The sequence below is a fragment of the Ornithorhynchus anatinus genome, chromosome 1 (genome assembly GCF_004115215.2).
Source record: "Ornithorhynchus anatinus isolate Pmale09 chromosome 1, mOrnAna1.pri.v4, whole genome shotgun sequence".
Lineage (NCBI taxonomy): Eukaryota > Metazoa > Chordata > Mammalia > Monotremata > Ornithorhynchidae > Ornithorhynchus > Ornithorhynchus anatinus.
The window spans coordinates 140,997,308-141,009,597 of NC_041728.1; the positions used below are offsets into that span (position 1 = coordinate 140,997,308).

Consider the following 12,290-nt stretch of genomic DNA (forward strand, 5'->3'; position numbering starts at 1 on the left):
TCTCGTTAGAACTACTTTGAAATGTTCTTTTATAGTAGCAAAGCTTAGTCTCAAATAAAATGCCTGAGTAATATTATGTAGAAGGTTTCCATAGACATTGATCCTTAATGAATGTTACAAACCCTTTAAAATAATTCAGACATTCAGTAATATTTACTGAGTTCTTTCCGAAGAACTGTGCTAGGAACTTGGTAAAGGATAATAAAAGAAAGGATAATAAAAGTGCCTGCCAGGCCTTAGGGAATATACAATTTTTTACTGCTGAAATGGAACTTTATCATCTTTTCAGATTCTCCATTCCTTGAAGATTCCCAATGCCTTCTTCATAAATTCAAGTATACTTTAGAATTTATCTTCAGTTGTGCATATTTCTTCTACTATTTCTCCCAAAAGAAATAAATTTAAGCAACCATACTTCAAGTGCCTATCCAAGAAAACAGTGGTGTTTCTCTTTTAATTCATAATCTTTGATACATGCATCTGTTTAGTTGAAAGCAAAATGTTGGATACGTGAGTGTTTCAGGACTGAGAAAATGGAACTACTGTTTTTAAGAAATGAAAATATAATATCACATCATTAAGAAATGAAAATATAATATCAATAGTAATGATAATATTGGTATTTGTTAAGCGCTTACTATGTGCAGAGAACTGTTCTAAGTGCTGGACTAGATACAGGGTAATCAGGTTGTCCCACGTGGGGCTCACACTTTTAATCCCCATTTTACAGATGAGGTAACTGAGGCACAGAGAAGTTAAGTGACTTGCCCCTTAGCTGACAAGTGGCGGAGTCAGGAATCGAACCCATGACCTCTGACTCCCAAGCCCGGTTTCTTTCCACTGAGCCACGCTGCTTCTCTATTATCATTCCTACCTCTGCCCAAGGCTACATTTATTTGAAAAACGTGGGAAAAGGTGCTTCAAAATGTCAAAGTAGGAGTGTGGTAGCCACTGATGGCACTCAGAGGTTCTTGAGGACAGAGAACATACCAAACAACTCAGTTATTTTGTACTCTCCCAAGTGCTTAGTACAGTCAGTTGGTCAGCCAATTGTATATAGGGTCCCATTCATTACGCCAGACATCACACGTACCATTTTGTTGAAATATGCTGAGTGCATGTGAATCTTGAACGATTCTCCAGGGGAGTTCTGACTCGACCCTACCTACACTGATTGCTCCAGAATGATCACTTTACTGCTCAGAATCTGGTGAACCTGGACTTTATGTCCAAACCATGAGGCTGGGTTTCAGGATTTGTTGGAGAGGGAGGCAAGGTGTGGCAAATTAATTAGGGGAAGCAGCGTGGCTCTGTGGAAAGAGCCTGGGCTTTGAAGTCAGAGGTCATGGGTTTGACTCCCAGGTCTGCCACTTGTCAGCTGTGTGACTGTGGGAGAGTCCACTTAACTTCTCTGTGCCTCATTTCCCTCATCTGTAAAATGGGGATTAACTGAGAGCCTCTCATGGGACAACCTGATTACCCTGTATCTACCCCAGTGCTTAGAATAGTGCTCTGCACATAGTAAGCACTTAACAAATACCAACATTATTATTATTATTAAATTAAGACAGCAGACATAAAGTTATACAGGGGCAACGCCACATGCTCTATAATCCATATACTCCATTCATTCATTCATTCAATAGTATTTATTGAGCGCTTACTATGTGCAGAACACTGTACTAAGTGCTTGGGATGAACAAGTCGGCAACAGATAGAGACAGTCCCTGCTGTTTGACGGGCTTACAGTCTAATCGGGGGAGATGGACAGACAAGAACGATGGCAATAAATAGAGACAAGGGGAAGAACATCTCGTAAAAACAATGGCAACTAAATAGAATCAAGGCGATGTACAATTCATTAACAAAATAAATAGGGTAATGGAAATATATACAGTTGAGCGGACGAGTACAGTGCTGTGGGGATGGGAAGGGAGAGATGGAAGAGCAGAGGGAAAAGGGGAAAAAGAGGGTTTAGCTGTGGAGAGGTAAAGGGGGGGTGGCAGAGGGAGTAGAGGGAGAAGAGGAGCTCAGTCTGGGAAGGCCTCTTGGAGGAGGTGAGTTTTAAGTAGGGTTTTGAAGAGGGGAAGAGAATCAGTTTGGCGGAGGTGAGGAGGGAGGGCGTTCCAGGACCGCGGGAAGACGTGGCCCAGGGGTCGACGGCGGGATGGGCGAGACCGAGGGACGGTGAGGAGGTGGGCGGCAGAGGAGCGGAGTGTGCGGGGTGGGTGGTAGAAAGAGAGAAGGGAGGAGAGGTAGGAAGGGGCAAGGTGATGGAGAGCCTTGAAGCCTAGAGTGAGGAGTTTTTGTTTGGAGCGGAGGTTGATGGGCAACCACTGGAGTTGTTTAAGAAGGGGAGTGACATGCCCAGATCGTTTCTGCAGGAAGATGACTCTCCACTGTAAGCTTGTGATTGGCAATGATCACGTCTGTTTATTTTTATATTGTACATCCCCAAGAGCTTGGTACAGTGAGTGTTCAGTAAATATGATTAAATGAATATGCCTTACAGAGGACAGATGTGCCAAAAAACCAAGCTATCCGGGATAAAGCAGAACAATTGAGCACTCCGTGTCAAACTACCATGACGCTGGAGATTTAAAGTGCACATTTTCAGAAAGATGAAAACATCTTCATTTGGATGAATTACTGGCATCTGTATTACTCAGATATGCATTTGGAAGTAAACAGAAATGGTATTGAAAAGTCCTTAGGCATATCCACAGGATCAGTATGTTCTCTATAAATCGGTCAGTGCTTCTAATTCAATTTTTCTTAACAAATGAAAATGATACTCATTTTGGTATGGGCATTTTGATTTAACACACTGATAAACCAATGTATTGCCTAATAAAAGTACTCCAAAAACCTGTAATTTAGGATTTAACAATTCGAGCTATTGTCTTTGTATTATCCATTATGTTAATTACTTCTGATTTTTCAGAAGCAGAAATAAATGAAAAAAAATTGCTAACCTGAATTAGGTAATTGAATCATGTTTTATTTTACAATAGCCTTTAATTATTAGCAGTGTTCTGTACAATATATCAAAGATCTCTTTCTATATTACAGTTCTAGTTTATTTTAGGTAATGTTGATTTTAACTGTTTCAATGGTTACTTATAAAACACAGTGCTATTTATGTTGCATATTTCAAGTTATGGACTGGTCAGGGGAAAGACCTCTAAAAGAAGCTTATTCTCTCATAAATGTAAAATGAGTAGAAAGTTTATCTTTCTTTCATTTTCTCATGGTATTATCTGCATAAGAAAGTTTTCCCAAACATGACTGTTTGTTTTAGAGGTTGCAGACAAAAAAGTGTATTGAGTTTGATATTTAATGAATTCCTCATAGGAAAGTATGAACTTTAGTACTTTACCAAACATTGGAGATGATTTATTTTTAAGTATATTCCTTTCAGGGATGTTTTTGGTTAGCAAAAAAGGAAAGTGCATTCTGCTAGGGAAGGCCACTTTTAAATTTCTCTAGTGGTCTTTTCTCCCTTTTTGATTTTCAAATTGACTTTCTTAGCAGAGTTCTAAATTTGTTTTAATGAATTTAAACAGGGATTTAATCCTGTGATTCAACAAGAAACCCGTGTTCACAAAAGTATAAGGAAAATACTTGAATTCTGAAATGAAAACAGAACCTCTATATCATCTTATACAACATAGGAAATTAAATACCTTCCCCCAAACCAAGAAAAAAGTTTGTTGAAGTAAAAATGATTGCTGAAAAACCAGTAACATAAAATTCCCCTAATGATATCTTATTTATCTGGAGCAATAATGACTGAAGAACCAGAACACACATAATAGTGAGAGAAGAACAGCAGCTGCTGATAGAGGATGTCCCAAATAGATTAATTTTGATACCACCTGTCTGTTATTGATAAGATTTGTCCAATTTGGATGCATTCCCTTCAATGCTCTGGTTTTCTTATAAGTCCACTTACTATCAGATTGCCCACCTGCCCCCTGCTTTGACTTACTGCTGTGTCTTGCCCTGCATCTGCTATAGACTCTTAAATACTTTTCAAAGTGAGGATTTTAATTTGGGATATGAGTGCCACAGGAGGGGAGCAATTTAGAGAATTGAAGTGCAGCAATATTTTCCACCTTCTGGGATAAAAGCATGTTGTTTTGACAAGAGCTAAAAGCAGACCAAGAAAAACTCCTCGATAAAAATAAAATAAAAATATGTCAGCCCCAGGAAAGCTTTTGAAATGTTTTATGAAACAATATAGGGTGGCTTTAATGCATCACTCCTTCCAGAATAAGATTTTTTGAAGGGTAAACATTTCCCAGGTGGTCTGAGGTAAAAAAATCCCAAAAAACAACAAAAAAACCCCACAACTCTACCCTAACTAGTGCTGGTCAATATTATGGTTGGACAGTAATATTCTTTGGCACCTGGATTATCTTGAGAATATTTTAGAGTTTCTGCATTGAAAAGGGGATATTTTACATGTCAGTAGGGAAGGTTTTCCTCTGATATTCCTTAAAAACATATATACCTGAAGCACATTTTTTGTTTAGCAAACTAAAACCCTCCAAAATCCAAGAATGAACTGATGTAAAACCAGGCAGTGCCCCCAGCCAAATTTCTTGTGTGAGCCTGCTGAGAGGTAGAGATGGTCTGAAGTATAAAGTATTCTTTTTGTTAGTTTGTTTGTTGGTTAAGCACTTACAATGTTCCAGGCACTGTAGTAAGCAATGGGGTAGATAGGGGTAATCAAGTTGGACACAGTCCATGTCCCACATCTAGGGCTCACTGTATTAATCCTCACTTCACAACTGAGGAAACCGAGGCCCAGAGAAGTTGAGTAACTTGCACAAGGTAACATAGCATAACAGTGGCAGAGTTGGGATTAGAACCCAAGTCCTTCTGACCCTATCTGTGCTCTATCCACTAAGCTATGCTGCTTCTCACATTGATATGAATCCATTGCCAATATAAAGGAGAATGTATTTAAGGCCAAATTCAATTCTATATGAATCGCAAGGGTGTGTGGGGTGTGTGTGTATGATGATGATGATGATGGTATTTAAGCACTTACTATGTGCCAAGCACTGTTCTAAGCACTGGGGTAGCTGCAAGGTAATCAGGTTACCTCACAGTCTTTTATATATATATATATATGTAAATGTATATGAAAAAAGATTGACATTAATTCACCCCTCGTTTCTGGATAAATATTTGATGAGTGTGCATGTATTATATATGTGTGTGTGTGTGTGTACACATATATACATATACATATATATGCATGTGTACATACACACACACACACACACACATACTTATATATGCAAAAGATATGTGCACATATATACTTATATGTGCAGAAGATAGAAGAAAAAGCAGCGTGGCTCAGTGGTAAGAGCACGGGCTTTGGAGTCAGAGGTCATGGGCTCGAATCCAGGCTCTACCACTTGTCAGCTGTGTGACTGTGGGCAAGTCACTTAACTTCTCTGTGCCTCAGTTACCTCATCTGTAAAATGGGAATTAAGACAACCTGATTCCCCTGTGTCTACCCCAGCGCTTAAACCAGTGCTCTGCACATAGTAAGCGTTTAACAAATACCAACATTATCATTAATATTATTATGTTTATATACACAGTAATATATATCTGTAGAATATGTATGTGTGCCTGTGTGTGTGTGTACATGTGTGTGTGTGTATGTATATACATACATATAACCAGAACGTGGAGGTGGGTTGTTCTAGAAGAGATGTGTCCATGGAGTCGTTATGGGTAGGAGACAACTCAACAGCATAAGACAGAATCCTAGAACAGTTTTTTTCTCAGTTTAGAACACTAAATTGATCAGTGTCATAATTACTTTTGGTGGGATGTTTACGGAACCCTAGCTACATACTTCCCTCTCAGGGTCGCACCTGGAGAGTTTCCAGTACTCTACCAGTCTTGGCTAAGGGAGGGAGAATCAAGCAGAGGCACACCCATTCCATTTTTGGCTTGGACATTGGCTAGCGAGTGGAAGGCAATCTGCTACAATTCAAAACACACCTGTGCTGGGCAACAGCAGCATGGGAGAGAGTCAAGAGCAGAAACTCGAGTTAACTGCATGGAAGGTGGCAATAGTAAACCAATTCTGTATTTTTACCAAGAAAACTCTATGGATCCACTACCAGAATGATTGCAGATGGAGGCAGGGTGTTCTGGGAGAGATGTGTCTGTGACGTCGCTATGGGTCAGAGACGACTCAACAACATATAAAACAAGACAAGCTACATACTGATTATGAGATGGATGCACTAATGTCTGTGAAGATAGCAAGTAGTTGTTACTCCTAGGAAATGATTCGTAGTCTTAGAGGTGATGCATACTTGCTTAGGCAGATAATCGAGGTGGGCTTTTATTTAACCTCAGGATTTCACTTTATTTTAATGACTTCACTGTTTCTTCTCACAATTTATAAATTGAATTAATTGGATTTATAATAATGTTTATTTTATTGTTAAAATATATACACAAGAACAATGGGTAAAGTTATGGCCTACGTTGTTTCTGAATCTGATAAACTCTAGAAAGTATCAATCTACAACGATAAAATACTCATTTTCACTCGGCCAATTTCTGTTAACTATAGTCTCTGTTCAATTTACACATCTGAAACTCTTCTACAGATATGTAATTCTCCCAATCTTAATTCCATTTCTGTGACTCACCAAGTAACAGCGTGAATTTTAAAAATGCTATGAAATTGGTCCTTTTGTTTATGACAGTTGTGTAGACTCCAGATGATAACCCTGTATTTTCAAACTAGAGAATTAATATTTCTTTGGGCTATTGCTGTTGTTATGTTTCTCCATTTATGGGAAAAGAGATTATTGTGGTGTTCGCATTCAAAAGTAGTATTTAGAGGAAATGGTCTTGTTGGGCTTTATACAAGTGTTTTTGAGCTGGGAAATAGAGCTGAACACTTTAGCATACAAACTACTAGCTTTTTGTACAAGAATCAAGTAAAATGCAATGTTATATTCTATACTATATAAAATGCAAATACTATATTCAATATCGTATTTTTAATATACCCAACAACTTTCAAAATTCAAAAAATTTACACGGTAAGAAGTATTTAAAAACTCACACTTGTGAATACTTGTGAATAAGCAATTAAATTTTATGTGATATTTAATATTCATCAGATGTAGTCTGCCATCTCAATTTTCAGCTGCACCCAAGACATTTTATAACCAAAATATTTAGCCTTCATTTAGCTCTTTGTACTTTTCCTAAGTGCTTTATAATTGCTCAGTTGTTCTGCACTGTGGATATGTTGTTATATATTTTAACCAAAGGAGAAGACCAATGTAGCAAAATGTTAAAATATTTGATGAGATTCATGCCAAAATTTGGGTCTAAGAGTTTCAACTCAACAATCTCATCTTAGTAGCTACTGGATATATGCCCAAAGAGATGTCAAGTGGAAATGTTAAACCCCTTTTCTTCTTTCCCATTGTCTCCCGGTGCTGGAAATTCATACAGCTTTCTTAGGCATCTTCAAAAACGGCACTAGAAGATAACTTAAAGAAATGGATAGGTTTCAGCAGCTCTATTTCAGGAAAAATATAGTCATTTGTAGCTATTAGAACCACACTTGAGAATCCCAGTCACCCCACTTTTGAAGAATGAGTGTCAGGGCTGAACAGCAGTGGAATTGCCTGGTTCTGGTTCATCCTCCTTCTAATACTGTGACCTCGTGCGGGACAGGGACTGTATTTGATCCTAAGATCTTGAACTACTAAGCAGTATTCATTGAGTGTCCACCAAGTGGAATGCCCTGTATCTTAGTATACAAAACAAAAAAGAGACTCCCCTCTTCAGAAGTACAAAGCAAGCAAGTGACACATAGCCTGTCTACTTGCTTAGTTTTGTTTTGTTGTCTGTCTCCCCATTTCTAAACTGTGAGCCCGATTGTCTCTATTGGTTGTCAAATTGTATTTTCTAAGCGCTGAGTACAGTGCTCTGCACACAGTAAGCGCTCAATAAATACGATTAAATGAATGAATGAACAAGTAGTCTACACTCCAATGGAGGAGATAAATACTAAAGAATTTGCAGAGTAATCAAAATAAATAATTGAATATACAATTGAATACTACATTTTTTTCTACCGCAGCATTTAGTATGACGATGATGATGATGATGCATGTGGGAAGGAGCAATTCCTTACACATCTCCTTCCTCCACTCCTAGTGATTTTGACTGGTATTAATAATAATATTAATAACAATAATTAATGATGATTTGGGTATTTGTTAATTGCTTACTATGTGCCAGGCATTTTATTAAGTGCTGGGGTGGATACAAGCAAATTGCATTGGACCTAGTCCCTTGTCCAATGTGGGGCTCACAGTCTCAATCTGTGTTTTACAGTTGAGGTAACTGAGGCACAGAGAAATGAAGTGACTTGCCCAAGGTCACACAGCGGACAAGTGAAGGAGTCAGAATTAGAACCCATGTCCTCTGACTTCCAAGCCCGTGCACTGTCCACTATGGCATGCTGTTCCCATTGTTTTCAATCAGGATTGTTTTTAGAGGAGAGTCTACTGCATTTACTAAGTTTTGGCAAGTCAGTTCTCTATTTGCCCATGGCCATAGATATTGTTCTGGAGGATTGTGTACACATAAAAAAAGGAAAATGAAACTAAAGGCCCGAAAATGGCAACTCAACGGCTGATCTCTAGGTAGTGGAGATCTCCAAAGATTTCCCAATTTAGATCACTTAACATCTCTTGGATTATGTCTCTAGGGAATAATAATGTTGGTATTTGTTAAGCGCTTACTATGTGCAGAGCACTGTTCTAAGTGCTGGAGTAGATACAGGGTAATCAGGTTGTCCCACATGAGGCTCAAAGTCTTCATCCCCATTTTCCAGATGAGGCAACTGAGGCACAGAGAAGTGAAATGACTTGCCCACAGTCACACAGCTGACAAGTGGCAAAGCCGGCATTTGAACCCATGATCTCTGACTCCCAAGCCCACACTTTTTCCACTGAGCCACAGTATTCTGACTAGATATGACTCAGAATAGAGCCAGCCTCAAATAATAAGTCAAGTACCTCATCAGGAGGGTAGCAGTGGTTAAAATAGTGGTTTGAAGCTCCTGATTTTATAATGATAACAAAAAAATTATTTCCTATGCAGTTACTATGTGCCAAGCACTTATTATATGCCAAGCACTGTACTAAGTGCTGGGGTAGATGCAAGATAATCAGGCTGGGCACAGTTCCTCTCTCACAGTATAAGTAGGAAGGATAAGGGTATTTTATCCTCATTTATCAGATAAAGGAGCAATTATAAGAGAATGGAGGCACTGATAAATTAAGTGACTTGCCTAGGTCACACAACAGGTAAGTGGTGGAGAATGGATTATAACCCAGGTCCTCTGTTTCTCAGAGGCATAATAATAATAATAATAATAATAATGATGATTGTGGTATTTGTTAAATTCTTATTATAAGCCAGGTACTGTACTAAGTGCTGAGGTGGAGGCCAGCAAATTGTGTTGTACACAGTCCCTGTCTCTCATGGGCCTCACAGTCTTAATCCCCATTTTACAGATGAGGTAACTGATGCATGGAGAAGTGAATTTGCTCAAGGTCATATGGCAGACAAATGGTAGAGCTGGGATTAGACTAAAGGTCCTTCTGACTCCCAGGCCCATGGTCTCTCCACTAACCCATGCTGTGCTCTTTCCTCTAGTTCACAGTGTCACTAGGTCACATTTGTAGAATGACTACTTAATTCTGTTAAGGATATTCTACTGAGTTAGTTGTTTCTGTTGCCCAAACTATTTAGGTATTTTTGAAAATAAAAATGAATAACTCCTGATATTAATTTGCAAAGTCAATGAATTCTTACTCTTTCTCTCATGAGACTACAAATTCTTCAAGAGCCGGGGTGGGGGAGTCACTTTTTTTTTTTTTTTACTTTTTTGTGTATCCTCATGCACCTCATGCAGCACTGTGCACAGAATGCACAGTATTTTTCATGTACTGAAAACAAAACTAGATGCTTTCTAAGAAAAAATGTACACATTTTCAACTTGATTGCCTTGTAATGACTTATGGGACATTGATTTGAGCATGGTCATTCTTAGACTAAAAAAGTAGTTGTGTGCCCCAGAAAATACTTAATAGACTTTGAAGTAAATATTCAGAATTGACTCTGGTTCAATGTAATTGATACTTTCAGGTTTAGCAGTTTGGATTTTTGGTTTCTGTTTTTTACATGATGCTGAAAACTTTACTGCTGATATTAATTAACTAGTGGTCAAGAGCAAATTTAGTTAGAAATATGGATAGTTTTTCTCCAACAGTATTTCATTTTGTAGGTTTATGGATCTAGATTGACTATTCTAATGAGAACAAAAGGATGAGAATTATTATTAGACCAAAATGAAATAGCACACCCAGGGCACTTGAGGGATAAAAAGGTGAATATTTCATAATCAAAATTAAGGCTCTTCAGTAATATTTCTCAAGTTCTAGCCACAATAATTTTCTGTCATTGTGGCCAGGATCTAATAGGTAGAGTTAGAAATTATAAAGGAGAATATGTTTCAGCAAAACAAATAGCAAAATGGATGTTTTCCATGTTTATGACTAGGATCCACTATTAAAAGGATCATTAAGAACTTCAATTTGATTCATTATATTTCATCATCTATCAGAAATATTTATTGAGCACTAAGTGCTTGGGGAGTACAACATAACATAGTAGATACACATATTCCATGCCCATAACAAAGTGGACCTGAGTTCTAATTGTGCCTCCTCCACCTGTCTTCATTGTAAATTTGGGCAAGTCATTAAATTTCTCTGTTTCAGTTACGTCATCTGTAAAATGTTTTTAACATTTTAATGGCATGTTTTTAACAGTGTCTGTGGACACAGAGCTCTCTGTCTCTATGCCAAGCGGCCGCACCTGGCCTTGAGCATCAAGCGTGAGAAGCACTGCCTACCATTTGCCCACCAAGACACATTCATTCATTCATTCATTCATTCATTCATTCATATATATTGAGTGCGTTCTGTGTGCAGAGTACTGTACTAAATGCTTGGAATGTACAATTCTGCAACAGAGATGATCCCTACCCAACAATGGGCTCACAATCTAAATCGGGAAGAGAGACAACAAAACAAAACAAGTAGTCTGGAGTCAATATTATCAAGATAAATAGAATCATAGATAGATACACATCATCAATAAAATTAATAGAGTAATAAATAATGTATGCAAATAAGCACAAGTGCTGTGGAGAGGGGAAGGGGGCTGGGGTGGGGGTGGAGGGGGTGGGCAACACATAGTTTTCACTCCCAAAATGTGGTGGCCAAGGAGCAGCCATTTCTTCTTCTTCACTCTCCTTGTAGCCTGGCCTGAATCCACAGTGGAGAACCCAGAAAAGGTGTATCTGTCTGACATCCTGGTGACTAGACCCGGATTTTTACATATCAGCAACTTCCTGCTTTCACCTCAACTGAGCCCTCTCTTCACTCTCCAGGGCCCAATGGCCAACATACAATTTAGCAATTTAATCATGGAACCACTGGATTGAGCAGTTATTGCCTCACCTACAATGCTTAAACTTCTCTTACCCCTCAATGTCCCGTCAATTGCCTCTCTCTAATCAACCCATCCCTGTCCTCTCTTCCCAGAAACCCTGGTTCCCTCTCCATCCAATTCCTACCACCCCTTGCTACCCCTCCTCCCATCCTGTCCCTGTGATCCTGTCCCAGTGCCACACCTCATCCTCCTCCCATTTATTCATTCATTCATTCAATCATATTTATTGAGCGTTTACAATCTGTAGAGCACTGTGCTAAGCTCTTGGAAAGTAGAATTTGGCAACAGATAGAGACAATCCCTGCCCAACAACGGGCTCACAGACTAGAAAGGAGAGACAGACAACAAAGCCAAACAAGTAGATAGACATCAATAGCACCAAAATAGATAAATAGAATTATAGATATATACACATAATAAAATAAACAGAATAATAAAAATGTACCCATATACACCAGTGTTGTGTGGTAGGGAAGCGGGTAGAGCAGAGGGAAGAAGTAGGGGTGATTGGGGGGGGGGGGAGGAGAAGCAGAGGAAACGGGAGGGCTCAGTCTGGGAAGGCCTCCTGGAGGATGTGAGCTCTCAGTAGGTCTTTGAAAGGAGGAAGGGAGCTAGTTTGGCATATGTGAGGAGGGAGGACATTCCAGGCCTTAGGTAGGACGTGGGCCAGTGGTTGACAGCAGGACAGGTGA

General features: G+C 38.9%; 1 protein-coding gene and 1 non-coding gene across 4 annotated transcripts in view; both read left to right on the forward strand.

The window, feature by feature from the left end:
• NAALADL2 (N-acetylated alpha-linked acidic dipeptidase like 2) overlaps nucleotides 1-12,290 on the forward strand; it is a 966,685-nt gene that overhangs the window by 554,528 nt on the left and 399,867 nt on the right. The window lies entirely within an intron of this gene.
• Nucleotides 5,886-6,023, forward strand: LOC114816974. Its single transcript, XR_003764791.1, has one exon. It is a non-coding gene; the product is annotated as a small nucleolar RNA SNORA7 (small nucleolar RNA).